The sequence below is a fragment of the Haliotis cracherodii genome, unplaced genomic scaffold (genome assembly GCF_022045235.1).
Source record: "Haliotis cracherodii isolate W230 unplaced genomic scaffold, xgHalCrac1.p SCAF_8, whole genome shotgun sequence".
Lineage (NCBI taxonomy): Eukaryota > Metazoa > Mollusca > Gastropoda > Lepetellida > Haliotidae > Haliotis > Haliotis cracherodii.
In genome coordinates this window covers 46409355-46428865 of record NW_027266341.1, presented here as the reverse complement: position 1 = coordinate 46428865, position 19511 = coordinate 46409355, and positions in this window count along the sequence as shown.

Sequence of the window (19511 nt, the reverse complement as noted above, 5' to 3'; positions counted from 1 at the left end):
TTACATATACCAAAGGAGAAAAGAAGCATTGACATGTTTCATGGACATCGTGGACAATTTCACAATATATCTGTTTGTCCAGCTCATAAACCAAAAAGGTAAGACACGTTCTTCCTCATTGTTTAAAATTATTTTGTAGAGAAACCGTTTTTCAAAATTACATGGCAAGAGTGAAAAGGTGCACATACTTTTTTTTACGTAATTGTGTAAGTTACATGGGAACTTTGGCTCAGTATCAAAATACTCCACATGTGTGAACAGCCAGAATGAGCCATTTGCGTCACTGAGTATGAATCAGACCTCAGAAAATATAACTGACACGTGCTAAATTAAAATATCTGAGTCGTATTCTACTTTGCATGATATTTAAAACTCACAACTGTTCATTAACATATACTCTTTAAAAAAAGAAACGCAAAGCCAGATTTGTGTAAGGTAGGAAATCACGAGGAACCGTTCAAGATATTGAGCCAAAATGTTGTGAAGAGAACACTTGGTGATTGTAGTCATCTCAGTTATCGGTACATAGGAAAAGTCCAAGGTGAAGGTTAGCTACCATCAATAACGCGTATTTCCCCCGTTGGAATCGGTAGCGGCTTGGAATCTCCTGTCCATGGAAGAGACGAGTTTGCGAATCACATCCTGGAAAATGGTAGCCCACTCGGCGAACTGCTGCAACGTCTGGGGCTGTGGTTCACGTCGGCATAGCCGTCCAACCAATTCATCCCACACTCTCTCTATCGGGTTAAAATCCGGTGATCTGGAGGGCCAGGGGAGAACATCAACGTTGTTGTTGTGTAGACAGGCTCTTGTGATCCGTGCTGTATGCGGCCTAGCGTTGTCCTGCTGGAATGCATCGTTGATGTATCGTGGAGCAGTACATAAGATTTCCTGGATATGGCCCAAACCTGTCCTACCATGATGGAAGATAGCCGCCCACATCATAACGCTACACCCACCAAACCTGTCCATTTCCTGTACGCAGTTGCGTTCTCCTCGACGTCTGTAGACCCGTGCTCTTTCATCCCCTCGACGGAGGAGAAATCCGGGTATTTGAAATGCGGTTGGGGTGGCTGTGATCGTCCTTTCACGCAGGTGGCGCAGTCGGATGTATCGATCTTGGGCGGGGATCGTTACTCTTGGTCATCCCGAACTTGGGCCGATCACGTGCTGACCCAAGCTGAAGAAACCAATCCCATAGCCTTGTGGTGGTGCTGGGCGCTACATTGAAAACTCTGATCGAGATTCCCCTGCCTTTAAGCGGCCTATGACGTTGTTTCTTTGTACTTCTGTTAATCTTGGCATGTTGTTGAACTGTCACTGTTCGATTGACGCAGATGCCAGGCAATCAAAAACCCTGCACGTTAATACCTCTTATAATGCTGCTGCGCGTGCAGTACGTGCAGCTCCATGGCGCCTCTTTTGAATGCAATGGGTGCGTTTTTCCGAATCGTACGTGTTTCCTGACTAATGGCTTGCATGTCCATGTTGTGATCATTTTGATCCGGGAAATTTATCACTGACACTATAACACATTAAACCCCGCTAATTTTGCTTTCATGGCCCAAAATATCCGTATTGCGGTTGTTGTTTTTTAAGAGTATACTTATATTATAATCATACGTTTGAAGTGCCTATGCATCTGATTCGTTAGCAATTATATAAATCCAATCTCAAACATGCACAGTTACTACGAATGGAGAACTCCAGATACCTTTTTGAGCAATTGAGTTTTTACTCTAGGGTTTCTATTTCAATTGGGTTATTACATCTTTCTCCTAGTGTCACTAATATCTTTTTACTCAAATATTCATCACACTATTGGGTATTTCCCCAAAAGAGTGAACATTATAAGATTTAAAAAAAATGAATTAATGTTTTAGTAGATGTACATAACCATGATAACTGTTATAAACATATAGGCTTGACTCGGAAAGTAAATTAGCTCGTAAATTAGCTCCTTTGTAAGCACGCTGAAAAAGCTTAATTGGATATTCACGCATGCAGTTTTTTATACATTTGATGTTTTCATTTAATGCATGCGTTTCTGTACGCAGGTTAATTGAAAGTGCTTGGTTTTGAATATTTTTGGGGGTATTTTACGCAAATACTCTGCTTATCTGTAGCTCTGTTACGAATGTATTTGTAGTTATAATATTTGTATTTACATCCCCGCCACGACTACTGATCTTGTGGTGTATCACGTCGTTGTATTAGCACTATCCTGTATACTAATTGTATATCGTCTCACCTTGTGTTATTCTGTTCCGCTGTGTCTATCCCCAAAGCATCTAGTATAATCATTAAACAGTTCTGTGCTTGTTTATGGTCACTCAACCATTAATATTGCAGGAACCACATTAACAGTTTTATCATTTTCCAGGTATCCGAAAAAGTTTGATATGGTCTTGTATATACAAGTTCACATTCCAAATATATCCTCGGTCAATTATGTCGCAAAAATGAAACCTGCTTCACAACTGAATCTGCCATATGGGTAAGGATATTCATCACCAAGAAATGACGACTGGGGTTTCTCCTGTTAAACAATACATACAATCGTATACTTACAAAGCTGGCTACAATTCTATAATAAGACTACTTTACATGGAACTTCAATCAAAAACGCTCTTGAACAAATTACACCCCTATGGGTGTTTTACTCACGACTAAATGGAAAGCATGTGCATTCACTCGTGGGGTTCTCTCAATGCCGGCTCTTATTGTTTAAGGTATGGAGGCAGTGTGATAATCTCTAAAACAGCACCTGGTGGGTTTGTTAAATGCTATAGTCCATATCTGAATTGTATAACATAACGAATGAGTGTTGCTTTACGCCGCCAATATTCCATCAATATCACAGCAGGCGATACCAGAAATGGGCTTCACACATTGTACCCATGTAAGGAATCGAACCCGGGTGTTCGGCGTGACGGCAGTAACGAAACACCGAAATACATATGTACATCAATTTATTTCATAGACACATCCATATACATACACTCTTCAAAGAAACAAAACAAACCCACAGGTAGTCTGTTGTTCATTGAACCTGACTACACAAAAAAGCCGGTATATAAATTGGCACATGTTATTGTCAAATGTTGGTGGCATGATATTCGACAAACGGTGCGTCAAACGAAGCCATTGTCAATTTGCAATGTCTTAAACGGCATTGTTTTCATCCTTGTTCAAGAATGTTATGGAGGAAAACAGCAAAGCAAAATGCATTTGTAAGTTATGGCATTCGTAACTCGTGGTAGTGGCTATAAAAGACGGAGTCCGCATATTGGAGTGCACACGTTTCTCTTCATAATTTCAAGGTCATGGTCATGGTCAAGTTCATATTTCTTCTTTTTGGTCTTAGTTTGCCACCAGCTTTAATTTGAATAATTGTCATTTCAGTGGCATTCTAAAACAAATAAAACATGGTTAAAATAAAATAATGCGTTTAAATGTAGGTTTTTTTTATTTTACGTTCATGGCATTTAACCAATATATATTTTTCTTGCATTTAGTTTTATTACATACTTAGTATGCATTTCTGGTAAATAGTTGGTTGGTTGGTTGTTTAACGCCCCACTCAGCAATATTCCAGCTATATGACGGCGGTCTGTAAATAACAGAGTCTGGACCAGACAATTCCGTGATTAATATCATGACTATCGATCCACGCAATTGGGGTCGATGACATGCATCAAAACCAAGTCAGCGAGCCTGACCACCCGATCCCGTTAGTCGCCTCTTGGTAAACAGTAGAAACTGGCATGGAATCATCACGGACCTTTATTTTCAAGTTGAACTTCAACTTGGTAACTGGAGACAGTGCGACACCACTAGAAGGGGGTGATGTAACAACTCAATTAACAATGTCAGTGTCGGTTGTGACCACCATTGGCGTTGAGACAAACGAGGCAACGGCAACGGCAACGCAATGAGGACACCAATTGATTGAAAACAGCCTGTGGGATATTGTTGCAGATGTCAACCAAAGAATGGCCCATCTGAACTAGCGTTTCCTGTTGCCTCTTGTCCTGTCGTAGGCGTCACTCAATCTCTTCCCATGGTCAGACGTTACGTCCCTGCACAAAGGAAAGAACATGGCCTCGAACGATGTCGTTCCGGTAGCGTACGCCATTCAATTGCCATTCATTAACAATGATGAGTTGTGTTCTCCCCATACCATTGTACCTTCACTCTAAAACGGACGACGTGGGGTGACGCAATCGTTGGCAAAACGTTCTCTTTGACGCCTTGCACGGCCATCAGAGCTGTCAAGATGAAACCTGGACTCAGTGCACGGGGCCATTCTTGTCTTCAGAACCTGAGATTCTATCAACATAAAGTTAAGCGTGTCTGACGATGATATGGAGGCAAAAAAACAGCGTATCGCTGGACATCGGGGCCGGGTGTTGTGATTCTTCACCTGATTGAGTATGGTTCTACCACTAGTTGTTCTCAACCCAGAAATTTTGGCAGTTTGGAATCCATTTCGTAGATGCACCGAGCGAATATGGATGTCTTGTTGACACACGTGGACGACCGGCCCGTGGAGAGTCCTGAGTGTTACCCTGATGTAGACAACGTCTCCAAAAACGTGATATTGTGTCTCTATGAACATTAAAATGTCTGGCAACATCGTTTTGCGCCACTCCTGTTTGCAGCATACCCAAGGCGCGTAGACGTAGATTTTCAGCAAGCGGTGGCAGTGCGTCAGCGTTATTTACATCATTATATATTGTTCGTATCATGCTCACAACACGCAAACATCCAACTTGTCCGCCGTGCATGACGTGCAAATTGTGAATCACGACCTTAAAGTCGAGATTTCTTCATGCATATGTACTTTGAAACATGCATTATTTAATTTCAGAATACATTTATTTTTTACTGAACTTTATATGAAGCACAGTTAGTTTTTTTCCGTCTGCATAGCTCTTCTCTGTCACAAAGACCCCGAAACAAATAAACTTACAGGTCTATAATAGTGAACATGTCTCGATTACTGCAGTGTGAAAATAAAGAACGTCTCTTGGTTACTTTTTATTATATTTTATTACTATGATTTAACAAACTGTTTTCTGTAAAATCTGTTCATTTCCCTGTAGGGCGAGGGATAAATCTCATTACAATTAATTGCGACACAACGAAGATTATCATAAGTTATTTCACCTCTCACTCAAATAGTGTTTGTTTGTTGTTTAAGGCCTCACTCAGTAATAGTCTAGCTTTATGACGGCGGTCTGTAAATAATCGAGTCTGGACCAGACAATCCAGTTACTGAAGACCTATTCTAACCCGGATCTTCACGGGTGACTCAAAGAGTGTCATGACTTGTTTGCTGACAAAGGATCTGCATTTGACTTGAGGAGTAGATTTAATTTCATTTACTGTTACATTGCTCAAAATGCAATTTCGTAGTGTTTGAAAGTGTTACCTTACTATTGACAATGCAAGAATATCCTACTTATTATCTTAGTGTGATGAAACATGTCGATTATAACAAAACACATCGGACAAATTTCGAAATACAACAGTTAAAAAATCGTACAGTACAGCTCACATTCAACGAACAAAATGATTATCTTACCACGTCGCTGCATATACATGCATACACTACAGTGGGATAAATAATGTTTTGTTGCTTAATGCTGTGAGGCCTATTGCCAATCCTCCACTGCCGATGTCTGTGGAAGTCATGGAATAAGACACATTAATATGTCGTTAGTTTTACCCTCAGCTACCGCCAACTTCTGAAGTTTTGTGTCAAGATTCAGAAGGTCCAATGCGAAGATTGTATTACTTCCTTTTATAGTAAGGAGATATACACTGCTGCCATAAAGACGGAACTTGTGGACTTTCTCTCTGACATATTTTAGTTTGGTCACGTTGTTCTTGGCGACAGAATGTTCATAGAGGTATTGATCAGAGAAATAATACAATACCTCACCCAGGGGATCCCATGTCAAGTTATCAACGATCGCACCTTTAGTGACCGGTGTCACATTCGTTCCATAGTAGCTGAAAGATATCAACTCATCATCGAAACTTACATAAACTGTTATAAATCGAGGACTAACGGTAACTGATCTATGACGAGTGATGCTCATGAAAAGTATCTTCGGTGCTGCCCCATTTTCGTTAACACGGTACACAACATACTTGTTTACTAATCGACCTGTCATAAAGACAAGTGTTCTCTTTTGATCGACCACCATCTGTGCAGGAACATTTCGAACAATAGTGGGGCTTCTTTTATCCTTGGTGTAGGAGAGTACCTGTCTGTGCGTGGACACCAGCAACCTCCCTGGTATTTCCACATAGGCTATGTCTCGTACAGACTGCAGCTGTATCTCCTTGTATGTCCTGACGGATTTGTTGTGGGGCAGCAGCACATACAGGTCAGATTTGTCAGGGGTGACGGGAAAGAACAGTACTCGTTTTCCACCCTCCTTGAACAAATGTATTTGTTCCTGATTGTCTGTCCCTGAAACGTTTAAAATGTGAGTGTGGACATAAGCGCGTCATTTTGAAACCATTAGACACACTTAACACAACACAGGTACTATTAGTACTATATTTGTTGCTGATATACTTTGCTCTAAGAAACGGAAATATTAACTATCTAACAAAAATTATATACTTGTATTAAAAATTATATACCTGTATTAATAGTAATGCCGCTAGTACCGAGGCTGTACTTACTCAGAACACATCGGACATCTTTGGTCCGAGTAAGGATGAGGCGTGAGAATGGCGGGCATTCCTGACCACTAGTTCCTGTCCATTTGCTCTTTCCCTGGCAAACATTCTCACAGATTCAATCTCTTTAAAATCAGATCTTAGTGCTCGCTACCACTACACATGTATGTCAGGCGACGTGGAACTCAACCCCGACCTGATACACGAGGGAAAACTAGGGACCATGTTGGCCAGTCGCTACCAGACATAAGTGTGAAAGCACTGTCCAGTCAACTAGATTTAGTGAGCTCTAATATCTTTACAATGAGTGAAACACTGACTGCATTAAAGAACACAGTAGACCAAAACAACGCCAGTATAAACAGGAAGTTAGAGAGCATACACAGAGAGAACAGCGATCTGAAGATTCTTGTCACAACTCAGGTGATCACCATTAGTGCTCTTGAAGATACACTTGTTAGAAGTGAGAATTATTCAAGACGAAATAACTTGATCCTATTCGGAATGGACATGGAGGAGAAAGAAGAACAGAGCGAAACAAAGGTGAAGGTTTTTGAAGGTAGAACTTGATATGGAACACTATGATGACATTCAGTTGGACACAACTCACAGGCTTGGCACAAAACGTAACCATGGAGATCCACCTCCAACCATTAAATTTGTTGCAAGAGATGACAAGGTCAGTGTGTTTTCTCAAGCAAGGGATAAACTCAAGCGTTCTTCGATCTTCCGAATTTCAGAAGATTTTTCTAATAAAACTAGGGAAGGGAGGAAAAAGCTATGGCCACATCTCAAGAGAGCTAGGGACGAGGGGAAAACAGCTGTCTTAAAAACAGAATTTCTATATATACATACAAATTCTTTTTGGATGACATTACAGGGGAGTTGATTTCAGTCACTGCAGCTGGAAAGAATGTTCTTTTGTTTTGTTTTCAAATTTTGAATCGAGAACTTTGTCCAAATATTTTTCAAGCTAGTCTGTAATAGGAATCGCCATTTTGAAACAAGTGCCATAATACTCGAGAAAGTTGCTTTCTGATTGGCTAATGTCTACTTCCTTTCATTTTATTGCTTAGTTGATATTCGCGAAAGATTGTTCTGACGTGACTTGTAATGGCATTTCTTCAGATCTTTGATGCACCGGTAGCGAGCACTCAGTTCTGATTTTAATGAGATTGTCACAGCTCACATTTTTTTAAAACAGACCATGAGTGTGTAAGGTAGTAGTTTGGTAGTGTGTAGTGTTGTAGTATATAATGTGTTAATGTGGTAGTGTAGTTCAGTGGTAGTGTGTATACAAGTGGTAGTGTGTTAATGTGGTAGTGTCGTAGTGTAGTTCAGTGGTAGTGTGTATGTAGCAGGGCGTGGAGTCATCCCACAGGTGACATCCTTACCTTGTCAGCTTGCTGACGGGGTTAACCTCTTTGGTCATGTGGACAAGGCGTCCGACCTCGGTTCAGAAGGTCCGTGGTTCGAATCCCATCACGGGACTCGGAAATTTTATGGCCGCTAAATTGGCGCCCAACGTGGGGCTGAGCACGTTCATATTGAATTTGAGCAAAATAAGCCTCAGTACCCTACCATGCGGCCCGAGACGTGCCTTCTGTTGACGGGGGAGTATGTAGCAGGGCGTGGAGTCATCCCACAGATGACATCCTTACCTTGTCAGCTTGCTGACGGGGTTAACCTCTTTGTCATGTGGACAAGGCGTCCGACCTCGGTTCAGAAGGTGCGTGGTTCGAATCCCATCACGGAACTCGGAAATATTATGGACGCTACATGTATACACGTGGTAGTGTGTTAATGTTGTAGTGTAGTTGAGTGGTAGTGTGTATACACGTGGTAGTGTGTTAATGTGGTAGTGTCTAGGTGTAGTTGAGTGGTAGTGTGTATACACGTGGTAGTGTGTTAATGTGATAGTATCGCAGTGTAATTGAGTGGTAGTGTGTATACACTTGGTAGTGTTTTAATGTTGTAGTGTAGTTGAGTGGTAGTGTTTAAAAATGTGGTAGTGGGTTAATGTGGTAGTGTAGTTGAGTGGTAGTGTGTATATATGTGGTAGTGTGTTAATGTTGTAGTATAGTTGAGTGGTAGTGTCTATATATGTGGTAGTGGGTTCATGTTGTAGTGTAGTTGAGTGGTAGTGTGTATACATGTAGTAGTGTGTTAATGTGGTAATGTAGTTGAGTGGTAGTGTGTATACACATGGTAGTGTGTTAATCTTGTAGTGTAGTTGAGTGGTAGTATGTATTCAAAGAAGTGGGGCGAAGGAGGGTGATTTAGAGGAAGGAAAGCAAGGGCAAGGAAGTTGGGCGAAGGAGTGTGATTGAGAGGAAGGAAAGCGAGGGCAAGGAAGTGGAGCGAAGGAGGGTGATTGAGAGGAAGGAAAGCAAGGGCAAGGAAGTTGGACGAAGGAGTGTGATTGAGAGGAAGGAAAGCGAGGGCAAGGAAGTGGAGCGAAGGAGGGTGATTGAGAGGAAGGAAAGCAAGGGCAAGGAAGTTGGGCGAAGGAGTGTGATTGAGAGGAAGGAAAGCGAGGGCAAGGAAGTGGAGCGAAGGAGAGTGATTGAGAGGAAGGAAAGCGAGGGCAAGGAAATGGGGCGAAGGAGAGTGATTGAGAGGAAGGAAAGCGAGGTCAAGGAAGTGGGGCGAAGGAAGTAGGTGGAGAGGAAGGAAGTTGACGGCGAGTAAGTGGGGCGACGGAGGGTGATTGAGAAGAAGGAGTAGAGGGCAAGGAAGTGTGGTGAAGGCAGGTGATAGAGAAGAGAGGGGTGAGGGCGATGAAGTGTGGTGAAGGCGGGTGATTGAGAAGAAGGGGTGAGGGCAAAGAAGTGTGGTGAAGGCGGGTGATTGAGAAGAAGGGGAGAGGGCGAGGACTTGTGGCGAAGGATGGTGATAAGAGGAAGGGGAGAGGGCAATGAAGTGTGGCGAAGGAGGATGCTTGGAGAAGAAGAAAGACGAGGGTGAGGAAGTGGGGCGAAGGAAGTGGGTGAAGAAGAAGGCTGGTGTGGACGAGGAAGTGGGGCGAAGGAGGGTGATGGTGAGGAAGAAAGTTGACGGCAAGGAATTGTGTCGAAGGAGGTGGGTGGACTGGTAGGAAGAGAGGGCGATAGAGTTTGGCGAAGGAGGTGGATGGAGGGGAAGGGGGAGAGGGCGAGGAAGTGGGGCGAAAGAGGGGTGGAGAGGATTGGAGAGAGGGCGAGAAAGTAGGGAGAATGAGGGGGAGGTAGAAGAAGGAGGGTGAGGGGAAGGGTAAAGGGACTATAGGTGAAGGGTGATAGAGGGGAATGCATAGAAGGATTGGTTGGGTCTTACCTGTGTTGAAGTCACGTCATGAAGTTGTGTATAGTGCCCAGGTATTGTCTTATTGTTAATCTGACAAGTGAGACTGGATGCTGAGAAAGAGAAAGCGGAACATCCAACAACCTGCCTACAGAGCATCTCACACATTGCTGGACCAAATGGCTGTCTCACATGGTGCTGTAGGTCTGCGACGGGACAGGCTACATGCAGGCACACCAGGACAACACCGCACCAAAACGTCATGTCATCCAAACGTCAATGGAGATATCTGAAAATGATATGGGAAGGCTATCACAGGAAACGACGCTCCTTACACAGTTGGATAGTGTATCTTTGGAGGGACATTCAACGAGCAGCGAGCGTGCATGATTGATGTAACATTTAGTTTATGCCATATTTCTTACATGTATGCGTTCAGTAACACAACAGTTGTATAAGACTTGTAACTCACCTGTGTGAGATGTGATGCTTCGCCTGCGGATGGAAATGGTCTACTGTTAGACTTAGGGTTGAAAACTCGAAACGTTTTGACTTTCGGAAATCTTTACTCCTCACTTGTACATGAATCATTTATCAGTTTTCACCAGTTTACAATCGAATATTTGAAACTGATAAAAGACCTCGTATATCTCTTCAGGGTCCTTTCTATAAACTAGATCGTTGTCTTTAGTATTGATTGACCAAATTACCAATTAACGATAGTCTTAGTGAAGTGTAATGGTCCTAATCCTTTTCAGTGTAATGTTATAATGAATAACAATTATATGATAATAATATTATTGTTTTCTAGCACGATAGGAATGTTTATGAAAAATCAAATGCGTTTGGTGCCATTTGAACTTTATTTTATTTCACTGATTCCTAGCCTTCTCACACAACATTGCCACAGCTATATGTGGCCATGTGTCATCGACTTCCCACGTGTATACTAGACTCATCACATGCTTCAGTCAATATCCACGGTTTTTTTGTCCCCGTGGCGGATATATAATTTATTATCGGTATAGAATCAGTCTTGAATATCGGTTTACAATCAAGTATTCCTGTCATTGATACTTGATTTACTTGGCAATATTATTCCACTCAACTGACGTTACAAAGCATACTTGTTTACCAGTAGTATTTCCGCTTTGACCAGTATTTCAGATGGTTCACTCCCAATGGCCAGACATCCCATTTGTCAGACGTCTTAGTTGCCAGACAGACCAGTCTAGTGTGACCAGTGTAATTGCCTGGTCTTACCTTCTAATTAATGAGCTGCTCCTAACTGTGGGCAGAGTATGCCACTCCAACTCGTTAAGTGATACAGATTAAGCATATTGTGATTGTGTTTATAAGTTGCTTTTGATCTGTGTCGGATTGAGTGTGTTTTATTAGCACAGAATTAGAGAAGTTTTTCCAATGATATAGAATACAGTTAACTCAGTGAAGATTTACAAACAATGTTAAATACAATGTTAGGTAGAATAAGAACACATTAAATGGATTTAACTTATCCATAACCTGATTTTAATCTCACATGTACTATGGGTACCGTACTATATTACAGTATTACTATATTATAGTCTAAGTCAGACTCACTGAGTTGTGTCACAGGTTCCGTACTGTACATAACCCTCCGCGCCCACAAAGATCAGTTCGCTCACCAGCTTGAGCTGCACAGTCGTCAATCACATAGGCCCCTTGGACCGACAAATATGAACTTGGAAATGGAAATGGTGAGCGGACTTATATCCAGAAATTACAATTGTTAAGAGTCCGCCCAACTCTCAAGAGAACCAGCCCAGTTCTCGAAAGGGTCAGCCCAACCCAAATGAAGGGAATCCCTTCACTCTGGTCACGAGAAAAACTGCCAAAAAAACAGCCAACATGACTTATAGTCAAGTCGCGCTAAATGTCCCTGACCGTTTGCATGACAGATTCAAGTTCTCAGGAACTAAATACAAAGAAAATATTGATTAAAGTGCCCTATGGGCTCATGGCATGCTAAAACGCAAACAACTTCAATCTAGCCCACCCAAGGCTGAAGTAGTACCGAAAAGACAGACATGGTCTCATCGGAGTCGAAGACAGAACAGAATAGAAGACCACAAACCAAACGGGAAAAAGTAGTCTTTAGCGCAGACTTCTCCCAAGATCTTAATAAGACCCCAACAGCTCAAGATATTGCCAAAGAGCTAAAGCACAAAAATATGATTAGAATAAATAGGTGTGGAAGAGTATATGTTGCTGTCGGGGACAACCTAACAGTTGACATTGCAAGTGACTTAGCAATGTCAGATGCGCTGTACATCTGGACAAAAATTAATGACGATGAGCTTTATCAAATTGTCTGTCAAGCCCAAAAGAACGTCACTCAACCTACAATCCTGTCGGCGTTCAGGATCAAATCAAATGGCACAACCAATACGCGAGTAGTAATACTCACATTACTACGCCAGTCAGTCCCCGGCCACCTTAATCTAGGCGGTAAGGACATTGAAACATGCCATACAGGAAAAGGCCAACCCAAAGCACAAACTGTATGCCCTATGGACATACAAAAACATCATGCAACCAGCCACCCAAGTGCAAAACTGCTCCCGAGTTTCAAACTGCAGGAAAGAGGGTCCTTGGCGCCGAAATGTCCTAAACGCTAGCTCATCAGTAAACGCAAAATACAATACCTACTCAGCAATCTGAATCCAAATCTTTTCAACACACTGAGGTCGAAAAATCCCAAGTGACTACTGATCACTCTGCTGAACACTGATCCGCCTGCTCACAGGCACAAAGCCACTGCAAAAACCTAAGCACACCTATCAAACCCCATGCCTTCTAATTCTCAAACTGAGGCACATAGCCAACGATTCAGTCAGGCAAAGAATACACCAGCTCTTGGTAAACAAAAGGCTCAGAACACAAACCGAGTTCATTGCCACGGCATTGATCCAAATCACAAGCAGAAAAATGAGTGTCAAAGCCAAAGCCACCCGCATCTTCAAACTGGCTTCAAAAATAATGAAATACAAAGGAACAAAGAAACAGTCCCTAAATAAGGTACGCCACCTAGCGGTGTGTAGTGCAGCAGCAGAGAAATGTCGCTCTGAGAAAAAAATGAAATAACGTCACAACCAATCTACCACCAAAGGTAACATTTTGAGAAGTTCCTCATATCAACAACGTCTAGAAGATGAGCTGTGAAAATGCAGATTATACAGCCAGAATCGGCTGTTTTCACTCAATCTTTATCAACTTCATGTTCAAAAGAGCTAGACGAGCAGCCACGAGGCCGCACGTGCTGCGCGTGCCGAAGAACACCAGGTTACTTCTGCGTCTCTGTTTGTTTGTGTCTGTGTTGACGTTGACACTTAGCAACGATGTTGAGTCCAACCCAGGCCCGCCAACTGACGATTGAGGGAGAGTTTTCTGCTTCTGAAGTCCTAAAAGAACTGAAAGAAATGCGCCAGGAAATAAATGGGAACTTTGATAAACTTAATCGAAAAATTGAATCTGTTGAAAGGGATATGCAATTGGTGATGGAGGAAAACAAAGAACTGAAAGACACTGTGAATAATCTATCAAATAAAGTGGAATATCTGGAGGGACTTAGCAAGAGAGATAATCTGATATTCTATAATATTGAAGAATCTACTGGCGAAACCACAAGCGAAATCGAAAATAAACTTAAAGAAGTTATCACCAAAATGGAACTGAGACCCACAGACTTTGTATATGATGACATCAGACGACTTCCTACCAAATCACTGGGACCCAGACCTGTACTCGTGACTATTAGAAATTCGCTTGACAGAAAATCGATATTGAAAGGATCAAGCAAACTGAAAGGATCGAAGTTTGGTATCTCTCAGGATTTTCCAGAAAAAGTACGACAAACCCGACGTAAGTTGAAAACGTTTCTAGATAAAGCAAGAGATGAAATGAAGTATGCAGTACTGAGATATGATAAGATTCAAATTGATAACAAACTGTACAGATTTGATCACATAAATGAAAACCTAATACACATAAAGACATTCTCACCAGTCACTAGAAGTGGTATAAACAACGCGGCAGCAGTGACGGAATCAGCGGAAGCAACAGATACGAATGATGATGATTAGGGGTGTGGCCAACGTCCATTATGCACAGATATCAGCCTAAAACTGTCAGTGTGGAACTGTGAAGGTTTCAAGAGATTACTACAAAAGAGTCTTTCTTTAGATTTTATCAATAAACATCATATAGCATGTTTCGTTGAATCCTGGTTGAATAAAGAAGATAAAGTAGACTTTAATGGATATAATACATACAGCAAAACCAGAACTAAAGCAAGTGATGCTATCAGAAACTCAGGCGGGATACTCACATTCGTGAATCAAGACATTTCATCTAACGTCTGTGAATTACATGGCTGTACTAAAACAGATAATGTCCAGTGGATAAAACTGCAGTTAAACATTACTGTGGTGATAGGCACAGTGTATTACTCTCCAGAAGGATCAACCAGCCCACACTCAAAGGAACAATTGTTTGATATTCTAGAAGAGGATATTGATACGTTTCGAAGTTCTTTTCCTAATTGTGAATTCATTCTACATGGTGACTTTAACGCCAGAACTGGGAATTTAGCAGACTATTTAGAAAATGATGGTACCACCTATTTGCCAATTGACGAAAATATAAACTATATAATGGATGAACTCGCCCCAAGAATATCTCAAGACAAAAATGTAAACAAAAGGGGAAAGTCATTGTTAGACTTTTGCAAGAAAAATGAACTCCGTATCTGCAATGGTCGTTTGTTTCAAGATAAAGACATTGGGAAAATAACTTGGGTTGTGAATGAGGGCCAAAGCGTTGTAGATTATGTTTTGTGCTCAAATAACATATTTCACCAGTTTACCAGTTTCGATATTTGTAACGAAGTTGAATCCACACACTTTCCTATCACATACTCTGTCTTGTTCAAGGGATATAGATCACCTAAGTTGACCAACGATACATTATCTAAAAAGTCAAGATATGTCTGGAACGAGAACAAAATGGTAAAATACACTGAAAATTGGAATTTAATATCGGAACATTCTATCCAAGAAATAACAACAGTAGCAGCATGTGGGCGTGTCGAGGAAGTTGCTTGAACATTCCACGATTTGCTACTGTCATGTTCAAAGGACTTCAAGAAATCGTCAGTATCCACAGTCAACAAGGGACATAACTGGTGGGATGCGGAATGCTACCAAGCCAGGTGTGACGCATGCCGTAAACTTCGTGCATTTCATGCAACTAACTGTACACGCGACCGCCTCACCTATATCGAAGCATGGAAATCATACAAACATTTATGTCACCTGAAATATACACGTGCTCTCAATATGAAAAAGGAAAAACTTCAGGAGAGCCTTCTTAATAGGGACAACAAACTATTCTGGTCAATTCTAAAGGGAAAACGACAATTCACTAACCCAGATATTACACCTGCTGAGTGGATAAGACATTTTGAAAGTCACTTTAATAGTATAAGCATTTAACCCGATGAACAATCCTTTATTGAAAGCATAATGGACTTTATTGACTCAATCACCGATGATTTGATAGATACAACTGTAAATACGAATGATTTAGATAGAGATATTAGTTATGATGAAATTACTGCTGCTATTCCAGGTATGAAAAAGGGCAAAGCTCCAGGATATAGTGGTTTACCAATCGACTTTTTCAAAAATGCTCCATTTGCTTGCGTTAACCTATTACTGACTTTATACAATGCAGTATTGAGAACTGGCATCTATCCAAAACAGTGGTCACTTGGTGCAATACTTCCAATTCATAAAAAAAGGAAATGTTAACAATCCTAAAAATTATCGCCCCATATCTTTATATGTGAAAGACTGACCAAATTTGTTGAAACTAATGATATTCTTATCCCTGAACAAGCTGGTTTTAGACATGGATTTCAAACACTGGACATCATCTTTGTTTTAGATACATTGATCGCTAAATACTTTGCTTTGTATAAAGGTAGATTATATTGTTGTTTTATTGACCTTATACTGCATTTGATTCAATTAATAGAAAAAGTATGTTATATAAGATTTGGTTGTACAACATAAAAGGGAGTGTTTTTCGCCTTATTAGAAATATGTATTCCAATGTTCAGTCATGTATTTCACTGCAGGGTGGTTTTACTGATTTTTTCAACTGCTTAAACGGTGTGAAACAGGGATGCCAACTATCTCCATTACTTTTTTCATTGTATATTAATGATATTATAGATTTTTTACATGTAGATGAGGACAGATGTATAGAACTGGGTATTTGTAATATTTTTATGTTACTGTTTGCAGATGACATGGCACTCTTCGATAGTACAGTAAAGGGTCTACAAAAAAGACTTGACAAACTATCTGTTTATTGTAAAAAATGGAGCCTCTGTGTTAATGTTGAGAAAACAAAAGTAGTTGTTTTTAGAAAAGGTGGTAGACTTAGGAAATATGAATTTGACCATAGATCATTAGAAATAGTTCCTTCCTATAAATATTTAGGTGTTCAGTTCTCTAGCAGTGGTTCCTGGTATAAAACACAGAAAACTCTGTCTTTTCAAATGTCCAAGGTTTTGAATACAATGCGCTCCCAATGTAATAATTCTAGAAATTTATCATTGCCAGTATTGCTGTATATTTTTGATGTTAAATTGTTTCCAGTGTTGACTTATGGATCTGAAATTTGGGGTTTTCATCCATCGCCAGACGCAACCCGTGTTTATGATACTTACTTTAAGCAATTACTCTGTCTTGGTAGAAACACACCAAGTGTTGTTGCTAGAGGTGAAGTTGGATATTGTTCATTAAAAGCTAAGATGTACATCAAAATAATTAAGTATTGGCTGAGATTAATTTATCAACAAGATAATGTGATTTTACAGCAGGCATATTCTTTTCAATATAGGTTAGCTGAATAAGATAAGAGTTGTTGGGCATATAATGTTAAAATGCTTTTATTTAAGTACGGTTTTGGATTTGTTTGGAAAAACCAAAATGTTAATTGTATCACTTCCCTTTTGTCAGAGTTTGAAGAGCGTTGTAAAGAGATTGATTGCCAAATGTGGTTTGAGGATTTGTCAAAATATTCTAGATTGAAAATGTACCAGTCTGTTAAGACTGTCTTTAAATTCGAAGAATACCTATCACTTGTCATTGTACATCCTTATAGAAATGCTCTGATTAAATTTAGATGTTCAAACCATAAACTTATGATTGAATACGGACGTACACTTGGTATAAGTGCGAATGAAAGATTCTGTCCATTGTGTATCGTACCTTGTGTCGAAACTGAATACCATTTTTGTATGATATGCCCATTCTATAATGATATAAGAAGTCTATTACCGAAATACTATGTACAAAAACCAACTCTTCTTAAATTCCAACAACTACTGTCATCACAAAATGCCTACACTGTAAATGTCTTAGCGAAATATATTTTCCTGTCAATGAAAAAAAGATGTAAACAACTCAATATTAATTAATTGTCACTTTGATTGACCAATGTATAATATTGTATGGCACTCAATTGAATTGAAAAAAATCAGTGAAATATGTATTGAATAATGGGCCGGTGGCCCCTTTACTGCAATAAACTCTCTCTCTCTAAGGTATGCCCCAAAAATTCAATAAGCGCTCATCTATAAACAATCATAGACTTTCTTTTATTACAGTAGAATGCAAATAGCCTTAACAGCCATGGCAATGAACTGAATGCACTCGTAAAAATCAGGCGTTAAAAACGCATGTCATTCTAATACAGGAGACTAAACTCGGTGAAAAAGCCAAATTCACACTACCTGGGTACACCCAAAATAGGAAAGACAGAAAAAGACCTGGCAACAAGGGAGGAGGAATAATCAGCCTTGTCCACGACAGCTGTACCTAAAACAAAATCGAATCAAACGTAGGAAACCTTGAAACCCAAGTGATCTCCCTAAAACTGGCAAATGGCAATGAATTACGCACAGCTAACATATACCAAAGGGTTACCCATGACACAAACATGGAAGAGCTAACAAGACTAGCTCAAACAGTGGGCAAAAATGGGATAATCCTTGGTGACTTTAATGCCCACATCCCTCTTTGGAAAGACAAGAATGATTCATGCAAATACGGCAAAATGATAGAGAAATTGATTGAGGACGACTCCGAACAACGGCAGTCACACACGTTATGACCAAGTCCACAACACGTGGAGTTCAATGACCTCACAATTGCCACCAACAACCTCGCCACACATTGTCAATGGCAAGTCCATGATGCCATTTGGGGAAGCGACCACCTTCCTATATTCACCAATCCTCAGCCCACATGGGACTATGCAAAGGTTGATTGGCCTAACTTCAGGAAGGAATGTATATCATTCAAATCCTCAGAAATTGCCTCGGATAATCCTGATCTTTTTGGCCAATACCTCACCTCAGCAATTATTGCCACAGCTGAAAAATCAATTCCAAAATGACCACAAAACTTGCAAAACTCCGGTACCATGGTGGAACTGGGAAATAGCAAAAGCTAGAAGAGTGAGAAAAAAGGCCTAAATAGGTCAAAAAGGGATAAATCAGCCTTCGCCCAAGTCTGAGCAGCCAGGACAAAAGTAAGACAGCTCATAGACGATTCTAAAAATGAGTCATAGCGAAGCTTCTGCAAATCTCAATATGAAGAAAACAAATGCGAAAATGGTCTGGAGCAAAATACACGCAACCAAGGGTAAACCCAGAAAACATCCCAAGTTGGCCAACGCCCATACAGTCAAAGAAAAGGCCAACATTCTAGCCGAGCACTTCCCATCCGTCAGCAGCAATATAAATTGCAGCAAAGAATTCAAACAGGAAGAACGGCTTTTGCTTAAGATATCAAAACAGGCGCAAAGCAAGCATCTGGTATACAATATACCATTTACTGTGACAGAGTTTGATGATGCGATACAACATAGAAAAGGCACAGCACCTGATCTTGACACAACCAGTTACGAGATATTGAAAAACCTGATCAAACCAAAAGATTACTCACTGAGTTGTATAACAGGATATGGTCGAAAGGAGAAGTCCCCAAAGCATGGAAACATAATGCAGTTATCTCTCTTCTAAAGCAAGGGAAAGATGAAGCCCTACCAAACTCTTATCGACCGATCTCACTCACCTCAAACATGTGAAAAGCTATGGAAGCCATGGTTATGAAAAGGCACATGCATCATCTTGAAACTGGCAATCACATCAAACCTGACCAAAGCGGCTTCAGGAAGAGACACACGTGTCAAGATCATATTCTAAGACTGGAAAATGAAATAAAAAACGCTCACTTATACAGCTATACCTAGCCGCAGTATTTCTGGACTTCAGCAAAGCCTTCGACATGGTATGGCATGACATATTCCTCACAAAACTAGCACAAATGGAGTCAAAGGGAACATGGCAAACTTTATAGACAGCTTCCTTCAAGACAGGTCGCTATCAGTTAAAACAGGGAACAATCAAT